The sequence below is a fragment of the Diabrotica virgifera genome, chromosome 8 (genome assembly GCF_917563875.1).
Source record: "Diabrotica virgifera virgifera chromosome 8, PGI_DIABVI_V3a".
Lineage (NCBI taxonomy): Eukaryota > Metazoa > Arthropoda > Insecta > Coleoptera > Chrysomelidae > Diabrotica > Diabrotica virgifera.
The window spans coordinates 139,324,197-139,336,708 of NC_065450.1; the positions used below are offsets into that span (position 1 = coordinate 139,324,197).

Consider the following 12,512-nt stretch of genomic DNA (forward strand, 5'->3'; position numbering starts at 1 on the left):
ATACCTATTCTTTTCTCAGAAGGGTTTGAACATAATAATGAAAGCCAACTTTCTACGCAAAATGTTTATTGCTAAGTACTAATAAACTTTATGCAAATTTAGTTTGTTTACTATTATGCAAATTTTACCGTTATCTTCTTGGGTGGCGAAATCCTTCAGGTAGATGAGACCCTCGAGGTATTAATTAGTCTTGAGTACTACTCCGGAGTGAAACTACGTGTTAAACCTAATATATTACTTGAATGTGACGAAGTTTTTAAAAAAACTAATTCAGCTCCACAAGAAGTTATTTTCAACGAAATTAGCTTTCTTCTCTCTATGTATGGAGCGCCTAAAAAAACTACGTGCTTAGATAAGTTTCGATATGCATGTTTCTTTAAAAATACTCGAAATAAAAAACAAGTGCAATTATCTTGTTTTCCTCCAACCTCAGCGGCTGCTCATCAACATCTTTTTCGGGTATATTACCAAGTTCAAGTGTGGCTTGGTTATCATCTAGATCCAAAAGACTGGGGATGGAAATTAGTCGACAGTTCATTAGAACCAATTCAAACTTTACTCCCACCTATAGCGATGTAGTGCTAAATGTGGTTTGCAAAAAAGTTGTTTTGTTTTGTTCGGTAGCATGCTGTAATTGTCAAAACCGGTCGTGCTCCAATGTTGAATCACCAACAATTGAGGATTCGTTTAATTCTATCGAGGAGCCATGCGATGTGTCATTAGTGGGGCAATTTACTTGCACCCAAGGATGAACAAGAAGAAGAAGAAGAACTAGAAGGTGAAAAAGAAGAACAACAAGGACAAGAGGAAGCAGAAGTATTAGAAAATTATGAACCAGTTGGATAAATTTCCCTTTTTTAAATTTATATCGCTTTTTATAACTGTTATCATTTTTAACCCTTGCCAATATCAATTATTCAATAGCTTCAAATTAAACAGAATCATAACAGATCCGTGGAATAGGCCTACTGGAGAAACCACGTTAAACAACGCGCTAAGTATGTACACTACCTCAAAGGTGGTGTTGAAACGTGTGCGCATATTATGACGATTACAACTTTTTGAATTGTTGTATCTCAAAAACGGTGGCTCTTAGGAAAAAAAGTAATAAGACATTTTTTATAGATAATTATCTAGTCTACATTTTTTGTTAGAACTAATTTTATGATAAAACTTACCGTTTTATATTTGGTGACCTTTGACCCCGCGTAAATTTTTTAGCTCGGGTCGGATTTATGAGGACTTTTTAGATTTCATTTATGATGGTATTTTGAACAATCCTACCCATTTTCAGCTTGATGGTAATCTTTGTAACCTCGGATGTGTAAGTTGACCGGAGTATACAGTGAAGGGCAAACTTATGGAATAAATTATTTTTTCCAGAATGAAAGTTCATGTTGATATTACTGAATAAAGAATTGAGTAACCTTCAATATCCATATGGATCGATAAAATGATCCATAACGTTCAAGAAGGTGGGAGCTAATTTGAATAATTAATTTAAGTTAAAAGTAAATTTTAATTCGTCAAATAAACATTTTTTTCTATTTTCTGTCAACAGTAAAATGTATTTTGCATCAAACAAATGGCATACATAATTCAAAAATTAAATGTATTTTGGCCACCCTATACCGGGTGGTGAATTGGAAAACGGGCCATAGGAAACGCAATGTAAAATTCTAAACTGTTGAATTCCTGCTTCCCTAATTATTTTACATCAAAAGACATTACAAACTATTTGTAGAGGATTGAAATCTGTATTGAAAAAAATTGTTAAAATTGTTCTACGAATTAAACATATTCCAAAATTTTGTAAAATGTAATACATTTTTCAGTTTTTCACCCCAAAATTAGGCCACACACAGTGCAATAATGTGTCACAATGAAGTTATTATTTTCAAATTTTTGAACTTTCAATATTTTTATTTTATCATTTATTGTTTAAAAACAATACAGTTGATAAGATACCCTCAGTTGCGGATAAAGTATTAATAATAAACATTTTTTATTCAGTCAATGGTGTGAGTACTGTCAGTTAAATAGTAACGTGTGGCCTAACTTTTACACACATACCTACTAACTGTGACAAATGTATTATATTTTTCAAAATTTTGGAATGCGTTTAAATCGTAGAATAATTTTAACTTTTGATTTTAATACAAATTTCAATTCTATACAAATATTCTCTCATGACTTTTGATGTAAAATAATTAGGGAAGCAGGAATTCATCAGTTTAGAATTTTACATTGAGTTTCCTATGACCCGTTTTAAGATTCACCACCCGGTATAAATAATTATGTTAATGTTTATATTACTGAATCGAGAATTTCAAAACCTTTCAAATGAGCTAGCACACAGCCTCCATTCTCGTTTAAAAAACATCGATTATATCGATATAGTTTTTACTGTGTTTTGTTAGATCAATCTATGACTTTCTCTCTCACACACAATACCCCCTGCAAATTATTCTCGTTCTGTTGATTGAAAAACGTATTATATGTTGGCTTTACAACAAATTATAAGTCTATAGAAACTGTGCAATTATGTGTGCATGATTCTACTCTTTATATACACTCTATCTAATTACATTTTTAACACTTGTTTACTAAAATTAGTATATTTTATATGGATATCCTTGTCTTTAAAGAAAGTTAAGATACTGGTAAAAACATTTTTTACTTGACTTGTATAGATTTTAGAACATTTCTTAACCTGAGATACTATGTGCGCGTTCAAAACGCAATATTTAGTGATATCCCCGCTTCTTATGGATATGCTATATTTGAAATCGGCAACTAAAGATAGTCTATGTTTTAAAAAGATTATGAATCAGACTGTAAATTCTTAATATACGATTTCATATTCAGTAAGGCCCTCCGCACATAAAGCAACCCAAAAGAAACTAAACTAGTTGGAAACTACAATCATTGTTTATATAGGGATAGTTGGTCATCCCAATAGGAAAATTTGTTTCACCTATTATATTTGTTTCATGCTATTATATATATATATATATATATATATATATATATATATATATATATATATATATATACATCCTACTATCAATTTGGCATCGATACATTATGCATTTACCATCGATTTGGCATCGTCTTGCAAAGTGGCATCTGTATATCGATGCCACTTTACACTACCTTAATAACTTTATTCCTGTACTTGCTACCAGAAGTCTAATCAGCTCGGTAGTTAGAGATTTGATTCCTTGATGTTACTTTAATATATCAGCTTTCCTTGTTTACCTCTTACTAAGTTATATAAGTTTATTCCATAAAATGTTTGAGTCCAAAATGATCGTACAGTGAAAATATTATATACATTTAGTTCAGTGTTTTACCGTTTTGTCGCTGCCGTTATATACATGAAAACGTATATCCCACTTTCATTATCAATCATTTTGGCATCAGAAATTTGGCATCACTGTTGAATACAATATTATTCACAACGAAAAATAGACAATTTGAGAATGTATATATTATTTTCATAAAGAAATCAGTCTGGCATCATGTTTTATTGTTTTCACCCAATTTTGAAAAAATGTGAAAACTTTGTATTATCCACGTCCGTCTGTCCGTCTGTCTGTAACCACAACTCCTCCGTCAATATACCAGCTAGAATGACAAATGAGGTATCAAATGAAAGCTGATAATCCAAGGATGGTACTAAAGGTGAGATATTTGACCTTGGCGGTCTGTCCGTCGGTCTTTACGACCGCGAATATAACTCCTCCATCATTATACCAGGTAGAATGACAAATGAGGTGTCAAATGAAAGCATATAATCCAAGGATGGTACTAACGGTGAGATATTTGACCTAGGCTGTCTTTCCGTCGGTCCCTCCGACCGCAAATATAACTCCTCCGTCATTATACCAGGTAGAATGACAAATGAGGTGTCAAAAGAAAGCTTATAATACAAGGATGGTACTAAAGGTGAGATATTTGACTTAGGCGGTCTGTGACTCGGTCCCTCCGACCGCGAATATAACTTATCCGTCATTATACCAGGTAGAATGACAAATGAGGTGTCAAATGAAAGCTGATAATCCTAGGATGGTACTAAAGGTGAGATATTTGACCTAGGCTGTCTTTCCGTCGGTCCCTCCGACCGCGAATATAACTCCTCCGTCATTATACCAGGTAGAATGACAAATGAGGTGTCAAAAGAAAGCTTATAATCCAAGGATGGTACTAAAGGTGAGATATTTGGCCTAGGCAATCTTTCTGTCGGTCCGTACGACCGCGAATATAACTTCTCCGTCATTATACCAGGTAGAATGACAAATGAGGTGTCAAATGAAAGCTTATATTCCAAGGATGGTACTAAAGGTGAGATATTTGACCCAGGCTGTCTTTCCGTCGGTCCGTACGACCGCGCATATAACCCCTCCGTCGTTATACCAGGTAGAATGACAAATGAGGTGTCAAATGAAAGCTGATAATCCAATGATAGTACTACAGGTGAGCGATTTGACCTAGGCTGTCTTTCCGCCGGTCCGTACGACCGCGACTATAACTTCTGCGTCTTTATACCAAGTAGAATGACAAATGAGGTGTCAAATGAAAGCTGATAATCCAATGATGGTACTACAGGTGAGCGATTTGACCTAAGCTGTCTTTCCGCCGGTCCGTACGACCGCGACTATAACTTCTGCGTCTTTATACCAAGTAGAATGATAAATAAGGTGTCAAATGAAAGCTTATAATCCAAGGATGGTACTAAAAGTGAGATATTTGGCCTAGACAATCTTTCTGTCGGTCCGTACGACCGCGAATATAACTTCTCCGTCATTATACCAGGTAGAACGACAAATAAGGTGTCAAATGTAAGCTGGTAATACAAGGATGGTACTAAAGGTGAGATATTTGACCTAGGCGGTCTGTCGGTGGGTCCGTCCGACCGCGAATGTAACTCCTCTATCATTATACCAGCTATAATAATAAATGAGGTGTCAAATGAAAGCTTATAATCCAAGGATGGTACTAAAGGTGAGATATGTGAGCTGGGTACTCTTTCTGTCGGTCCGTACGACCGCCAATATAACTCCTCCGCCATTATACCGGGTAGAATGACAAATGAGGTGTCAACTAAAAGCTTGTGGGTGAAAACCTAGGACTTACGAAGTCCAATTTAAAAATAGGGCATATCAGAGATATGCCTTAGACATCATAGAAGACAATGACACAGAAAAATCAAACAAGAAATATGTCAAAAGGGCCTTAGTTATGTATCTTCGGTCCTGTTGGTCCAATCGTGATGTATAGCACCTCAAATGATAGGATTTGACAAACAGAATACAATGAGAGAAAAATCAAATACAACCTCATGTCAAAAGGGCCTTAGTCGCGTATCTTCGGTCCTATAAGACCAATCGTGACGTACGGCATCTCAAATAATAGGACTTGACAAATAAAATACAATGACACAGAAAAATCAAATACAGCAACAAGTCAAAAGGGCCCTAGTTATGTATATCTAGTCCTATTGGTCCAATTGTGACGTACAGCAGCTCAAATGGTAGGGTTTAATGAACAGAATACAATGACACAGAAAAATCAAATACAGCAATATGTCAAAAGGGCCTTATTTACGTATCTTCGCTCCTATTGGTCCAATCGTGGCGTACAGCACCTAAAATAACTGGATTTGACTAATATAATACAATGACGTATGAAAATCAATTACAGCATCATGTCAAAAGGGCCTTAGTCTTGTATCTACGGTTCTATTGGTTCAATCGTGACGTACAGCGTCTGAAATGATGGGATTTAACTGGCAGAATAAGATGGTGTAGACAAATGAAAATGACGGCATGTAATAACACTTTAAAATTGTAGAAATAAAATGGATTAACACACATGGTATGACATATTAGGTGAGAGTATTTAACAAATAGAATACGATTACATACGTCCAGTTTTTGACAAGCGACTTCTCTACATATGATAAACGCGAAAGGGCCCCAACGTTCACTGCTCGACATAGGCCTCCCGTTCACTGCATATACCCACTGCTTTCTGACGCTGTGACTTGAGAGGATAGGATTTAACGAATAGAACGACAAAGAAGACTAAACAAGGCAGCTCACGGGAAAAACACAACTGTCCGTTTTATACTCTACAGGGAAGCATCAAATATTCAACGTAAGAATATATTAGAGTATAACGGTATGATAAATCTTTTTCTTCTTTTTTTCATTTAGTGCATTCCGTACGTTTTAATCAGGAGAAGTTGTTGAATTTCTGAAGTCTATAAAAGAATTTCTTAACAAACCTTTTTTTAATTGTGTTATGGATTATTTTTAAGAATGTGTTTAAAAGGCAGTTCGCAGGCTTATTGTTCAATGGTCTTATCACTTTCAAGCGCCTGTCTTTTTTGTAGGACTATTAATTGTTACTTGTGATTTCAACCATTCTAGCGGGGCAATGCCTTTTCTATAACTGAAATGAATATTGTTATCCATTTAATTTTTTTCCTCAATTAATTGAATGCCTCCTACTGGTGTTTGGTCTAAGCTTACCACTTTTCCCCATTTAAGCTAAACTGCTCGTCAAAAGTTAGGGATATAGAAAATTATGCTCATTTTCATAGCTAATTTTTTCGAGAACAGATTAACGGATTCCACTATTTTTTTTTAATATTTTAGATTTTTCTTTAGTATTTACACAGTTGTGCAAAGGTTTACACAAACTTCTTTTTTGTACTTATACCGAGTGGTAGGTATAAGTACAGAAAAGAAGTTTGAGTAAACCTCTTGATAGGTATTAGTTACGTATCTTCACTCCCATTGGTCCCAACGTGTCGTACGGCGGCTCAAATCATTGGAATCAGCCAACAGAATACAATGACTAGGGAGCGGATTTATATGCGATCAATTTTGATGAAATATTCGCATATATATGCGGTAAAAAATTACGAAATATGCGCAAGATATGCACAAAAATTCAAAAAATGCGCATTTCGGGAAACCACAAATTTTCTGTCTTATTTAGTAATCTTATTTATTATTTTTCAAATAAAATCATTTTTTATATATGCAATTTATTCACAGTTTTTACAAAAACTGCTACCAATAGTTACCTATTTAAAATAAAACAACAATATCACTATAAATATATCTTCGATTATAATTCACTACAATGTGTTTTTCCAAATTCTTTACGAGGAAACATATTCTTTGATCAGACAAAATATTTTTATAACTTGAAAAACTCCTTTCAACATCGATAATTGGTGCGTATTTAAAATAACTTGTTAATTTCCGTTAGAAAATCGTAAAACTTTGGCTAAAGGTGTAAATTCTCTTAACAATAGAGGATTTAAAAAATCACCAGAATTATAGGTAGGTACCTACCCTAATAGCACAAGGACGTCCAATGGACGTCCTTCACGGACTTTAGGGACGTCCATTGGACGTCCGTTTTCGTCCGAGGAACGTCCTTTATACGTCCTATTTTGGTCCAAATGTCGCGCTACCGAACGTCCATTGGACGTCCATCTAATGTCCGAGGGGACATATATTGGATCTTAATCGGACGTAAATTGGACCTTAATCGGACGTCATAGGGGACGTAAATTGGACCCTAATCGGACGTAAATTGGACCTTAATCGGACGTAAATTGAACCTTAATCGGACGTAAATTGGACCTTAATCGGACGTAAATTGAACCTTAATCGGACGTAAATTGGACTTTAATCGGACGTAAATTGGACCTTAATCGGACGTAAATGGGACCTTAATTGGACGTAAATTGGACCTTAATCGGAGTAAATTGGATCTTAATCGGACGTCTTAGGGGACGTGAATTGGACCTTAACAGGACGTCCAATTTTGGTCCAAATTCCACGTTGCCAAACGCCCAATGGAGGTCCACCTAACGTCCGAAGGGACGTTCGGTGGACGTCAATTGGGCCTTCATAGGACGTCCCAGTTTGGTCCAATGTATTGCTACCGATCATCCATCTAACGTCCTGGGAGGACGTTCGGTGGACGTCTAGAGACGATATTTATACCTGTGGAGAATGTATTGTGGGAAATAAAAAATATATTTTTTAAGGAACTTATATTACATCTTATATTAATTTACAATTATTGGATATTAGATTATTTACATTAAATTATAATTACATTTCTCCAAGAAATTAACGCACCACCTTAAAAATGGGCCATTTTTGATGTCTCGAATTTCCTAAAGCCATTGTCCCATCTAAGTGATTTTTTTAATAATATTATAGCCTAGGCTATATGGGCTACCTCCATAAGCTTGTCATGCACGGGGAGCTATACTGTAATAATATTATATCACATCGCTGAGGGAACTCTACATTACATATACTTTTCGAATCAAAACTTTTATTCTCTTAATATTATTACTTAAAAAATATATACTATATAAAATAACTTATAAACCATAAAAATCTCCAAAAATATAAATGACATAAATGAGAATTGGCACAATTATTATTATGGTTTTAAGTTGATTTTTCGGATTTAACTACAATATTATGCAAAAAATTATGTTATATCGCAGATTTAAAATGGGTTTATCTCGAAAACAGTTATATTAAGTTTAGCGAGATGATTGTAGTACACTTTTTTTAAGTAAAAATATTAAGAGAATAAAAGTAGACTGGTACGCAGTCTGATTTTTGCATAAGAGTTTAATGAAATGGTAACAAATCAATTGGAAGTTCTGTCCTACAAAATACATGGAACGTTTTCGGTAGTCTGATGTTCCAAGTTTTTAACCTGTTCCACAATTAAAACTTCCCCGGTTCCAGTATTCCCGTACATCAAAGTTTGTCCGACTAGACACCGTGAAGCTATTAACAAATTTTCAGCTTGCTGTTAATCAACTTTTTTTATTACGCAGGATCCAGGACTATAAATGAATACAATAAATAAGTAGGTAGGTACATATTATACACTTATTTATACGAGTACAATTAATAGTAGAGCTGGTTTTTGGGATGTTACAAGCAGCATTTGCATTTCCACAGAGATACTTATGACAGAAATAATAAAATACCGAGACGGACTATTATTATAATAATTTACAATAGGACCCGACGGCCGACGCTATAGGGACAGGTAAAATTTATGACTGAACAATGCACCGAGCATCGATACAAGCAATATGTACCGGTCGAAGGTTATTTTTTATTGTGCCAAATGGACGTATATAGTACCTACCTTTAAAAATTGAATACACAAATTAAAAGATATTTAACAACCATAAAGATTTGTCAAACTCTATCACCGACTTCATGAAAACAAGTATTACTACATTCTTTGATGGTTTTTGCTGTAAATTTTAAAGGATTGACATGAAATTTGGCATACGCATAGCTAACATGCCAAAGAAAAAAAGTGATATTGTGTCAATGTGTGCTATTGCCCTGGGGTGAGTTTCACTCTTTCTCTGGGGTGAAAAACGTTCAAAATAAGTCCGGACTTCGATAAACTGATTAATATTAAGCAACCTTTATTCCATACTTACAAAGTATGTGTACTTACAAATTAGTATGTGAATTTGGGGGGTGAGTTTCACCCCGAGGAGGGGTGATATACAAAATATAGATAGATACACAAAAGATATACAAAAATGTTTCAAAACATCGAAAAAATGTGGTAAAATGCAAATATACATATCATATTATGATAAAATTGCGATTTTGGCGATTTGCCTTTTTGGATAGAATGATGATGATGTTGATTAGGATAAAACTGCGAAGAATTTTTTTATCGAAATATAGTAAAAAATATGAAAAATATACCAAAAAGCTTGAAAAAATATGTAAGTATGTAAGGAAAAACATAAATAATTAAATAAACTTTTGACAACACAACACAAAAGTTTGAAACACTCACTATTTGGATTGGTTGTCCTGGCTTGTGATTTTCTTCTTTGCAGATGACGCTCACGGATCGATGTCAATGTCCAACGGACGTCCGAGCACGGACGTCCAATGGACGTCCAAAGGACGTTCATATTTATTCAACACGTAAGTACGTCCAACGTCGGACGTCCGAAGGACGTTCATTTATAGTCCATCCGCATTAGGACTAAAACTGGACCTATTTTGGGCACACGTATGCTCAACTTCAAAAAGATGCTCTCAGTATTCATCTGTAGTAAGGATACATTGATAAAAATTATATTTTTGCTTATTAGAATTAACCACCAAACTTCTATCATCTTGGTAACGGGAATAATAAAACATTATAAAGTCCACTTTACATCAACAATAATTGAACAAGAAATTGACAAGTTATTCAAGGTCAAATTTGGCTTATACAAAACACAATTCTACTTCCAATTTTGCCGTGAATAAACAGAAAATAAAGAAATTTGACAAAATAAAACATATCCAATTGTTCTATTTCATCAAATTCCTTCATTTTCTTTTACAAATCATACATTTTGTACTCGTCAAATTTGGCCTTGAATAACTTAGTCAATTTCTTGTTCAATTTATTGTTGATGTAGAGTGGACATAACGAATAATTTACCGATCAGATTTTCACACTTTACATAAAAACAAAAACATGTATTAGATATTAAACTACATATACAGTTTTGAATTAAATATGATTTATAATCTTTTCCATTTAAACTATTTTATTAACATAATTAAGTTAATATTTTATCAAATAATTTTGCTGTTTAATCCCCTTATTGGTAGAATATGTCCAATATGGACGATTGGAAAAGGTCCGTATTTCGTCCGAGTACGGACGTCCAAAGGACGTTCATATTTATTCCACCCGAAGGACGTCCAACACCGGACGTCCGAAGGACGTACATATTTAGTCCACCCGAAGGACGTCCAACGCCGGACGTCCAAAGGACGTACATATTTAGTCCACCTGAAGGACGTCCAACGCCGGACGTCCAACGCCGGACGTCCAAAGGACGTACATATTTAGTACACCCGAAGTACGTCCAGCGTCGGACGTCCAAAGGACGTCCGTTTATGGTCCATGGACGTTAGGACCAAAAATTGACCTATTTTGGACGTCCAAAGGACGTCGTGTGCTATTAGGGTATTAAATATAACAAAAGTATATAAAATTCGGATTTCCGGGTAAAACATCCTTCGTCATTTTAACATCCTACAATCATTTCATAACGGCGGCGTATTATCCTATAAGTACTTTGTGTAGAGATCGTTTATTTTCTAAAAAAAAATGAAAGGCGGTTAATGAGCTGTCTCTCTTGGTTCTCGAATTAATACAGACCACAGCCTGTGCGTGGAAATATTTTGTCGAATTAAAAAATTTAAATTTTGTTTTGGACTAATGAAATAAAACATTTTAGTAGTTCCAAAATGACACAAAATCTAGGCATCGGATAAAAAAGTTTATTTGAAGAAAGTGTATTTTTTTGTTCTTAATGGCGGTACAGGCTCGTTTTTTTAATATTGTATTTAATTACAGAATAATTTTCAAATATTACCTAATATATTTTTCAAATTGGGCTCTGTACCGCCATTCTTTATTATATTACGGATACGTGTGCCAAATATCTTGAAAAAATATTCAAAATTACAGCCGCAATCTTGGAACGCGTTTTGGCTACCTGTTGATCGCTACTGTATCACCTTAAACAATTTTTTAAACAAATTCACAAAAATAATTTTTTCATTACGAACGATTTTTTAGATAAGTTGGGTTATTCTGAGCAAAAAAGGTATCTTGAGATTTTTCTCTAAAATTGATTTTTGTCGAGTTATATGGCCATTTTCGCATTTTTCAGGTTTTAAATCGCGTATAACTCGACAACAATCAATTTTAGAGAAAATTGACAAGAGACCTTTTTTGTTCAGAATGTCCAAAATTATCTAAAAAAAAATTGTTCAAAGTGAAAAAATTATTTTTGTGGATTTGTTTAAAAAATTGTTTAAACAATTTTTCGACCACGGCACCTTGTGAATATGTTATAAGGACCTCTTTTTGAGTAAGTTTGTGCAAAAAAATCGAATCGGAATAATTTCACTAACAGGGGCGACGATAAATCCGGGACTATAGCGCTAATTATTAATAATTAAAAATAACAGCTTTGTAATAAAATAATGACAAAAATCTCTTAAGGACCTTGAAGCAAGGGTTTGAAACTTGATCTGCTCACTTTTTAATTTCATAATAATAACTTTTAATCGAGTTATTAAGACTTAAAAATGGCCATTTTCGCATTTTTCAAATTTTTAATCGCATATAACTCGACAACAATCAATTTTAAACAAAAATGGCAAGACACCTTTTTTGCCCAGAATGACACAAGTTATCTAAAAAAAATTGTTCGAAATGAAAAAATTGTTTTTGTGAATTTGTTTCAAAAAAATTTTTTAAACAATTTTTCGACCAATGCACCGCCCGGCACCCTTTGGATATGTTATAAGGACCTCTTTTTGAGTAAGTTTGTGTAAAAAAATCGAATCGGAATAATTTCTCTAGCGGGGGCGACGATACTGCCCGGTCTACTTTTGATG

The 12,512-nt window shown here is 34.2% G+C and overlaps 1 protein-coding gene across 1 annotated transcript in view; it reads left to right on the plus strand.

The window, feature by feature from the left end:
- Positions 1–12,512, plus strand: part of LOC126889377 (titin) — a 251,639-nt gene that overhangs the window by 170,689 nt on the left and 68,438 nt on the right. The gene's annotated exons all lie outside the window — the stretch shown is intronic.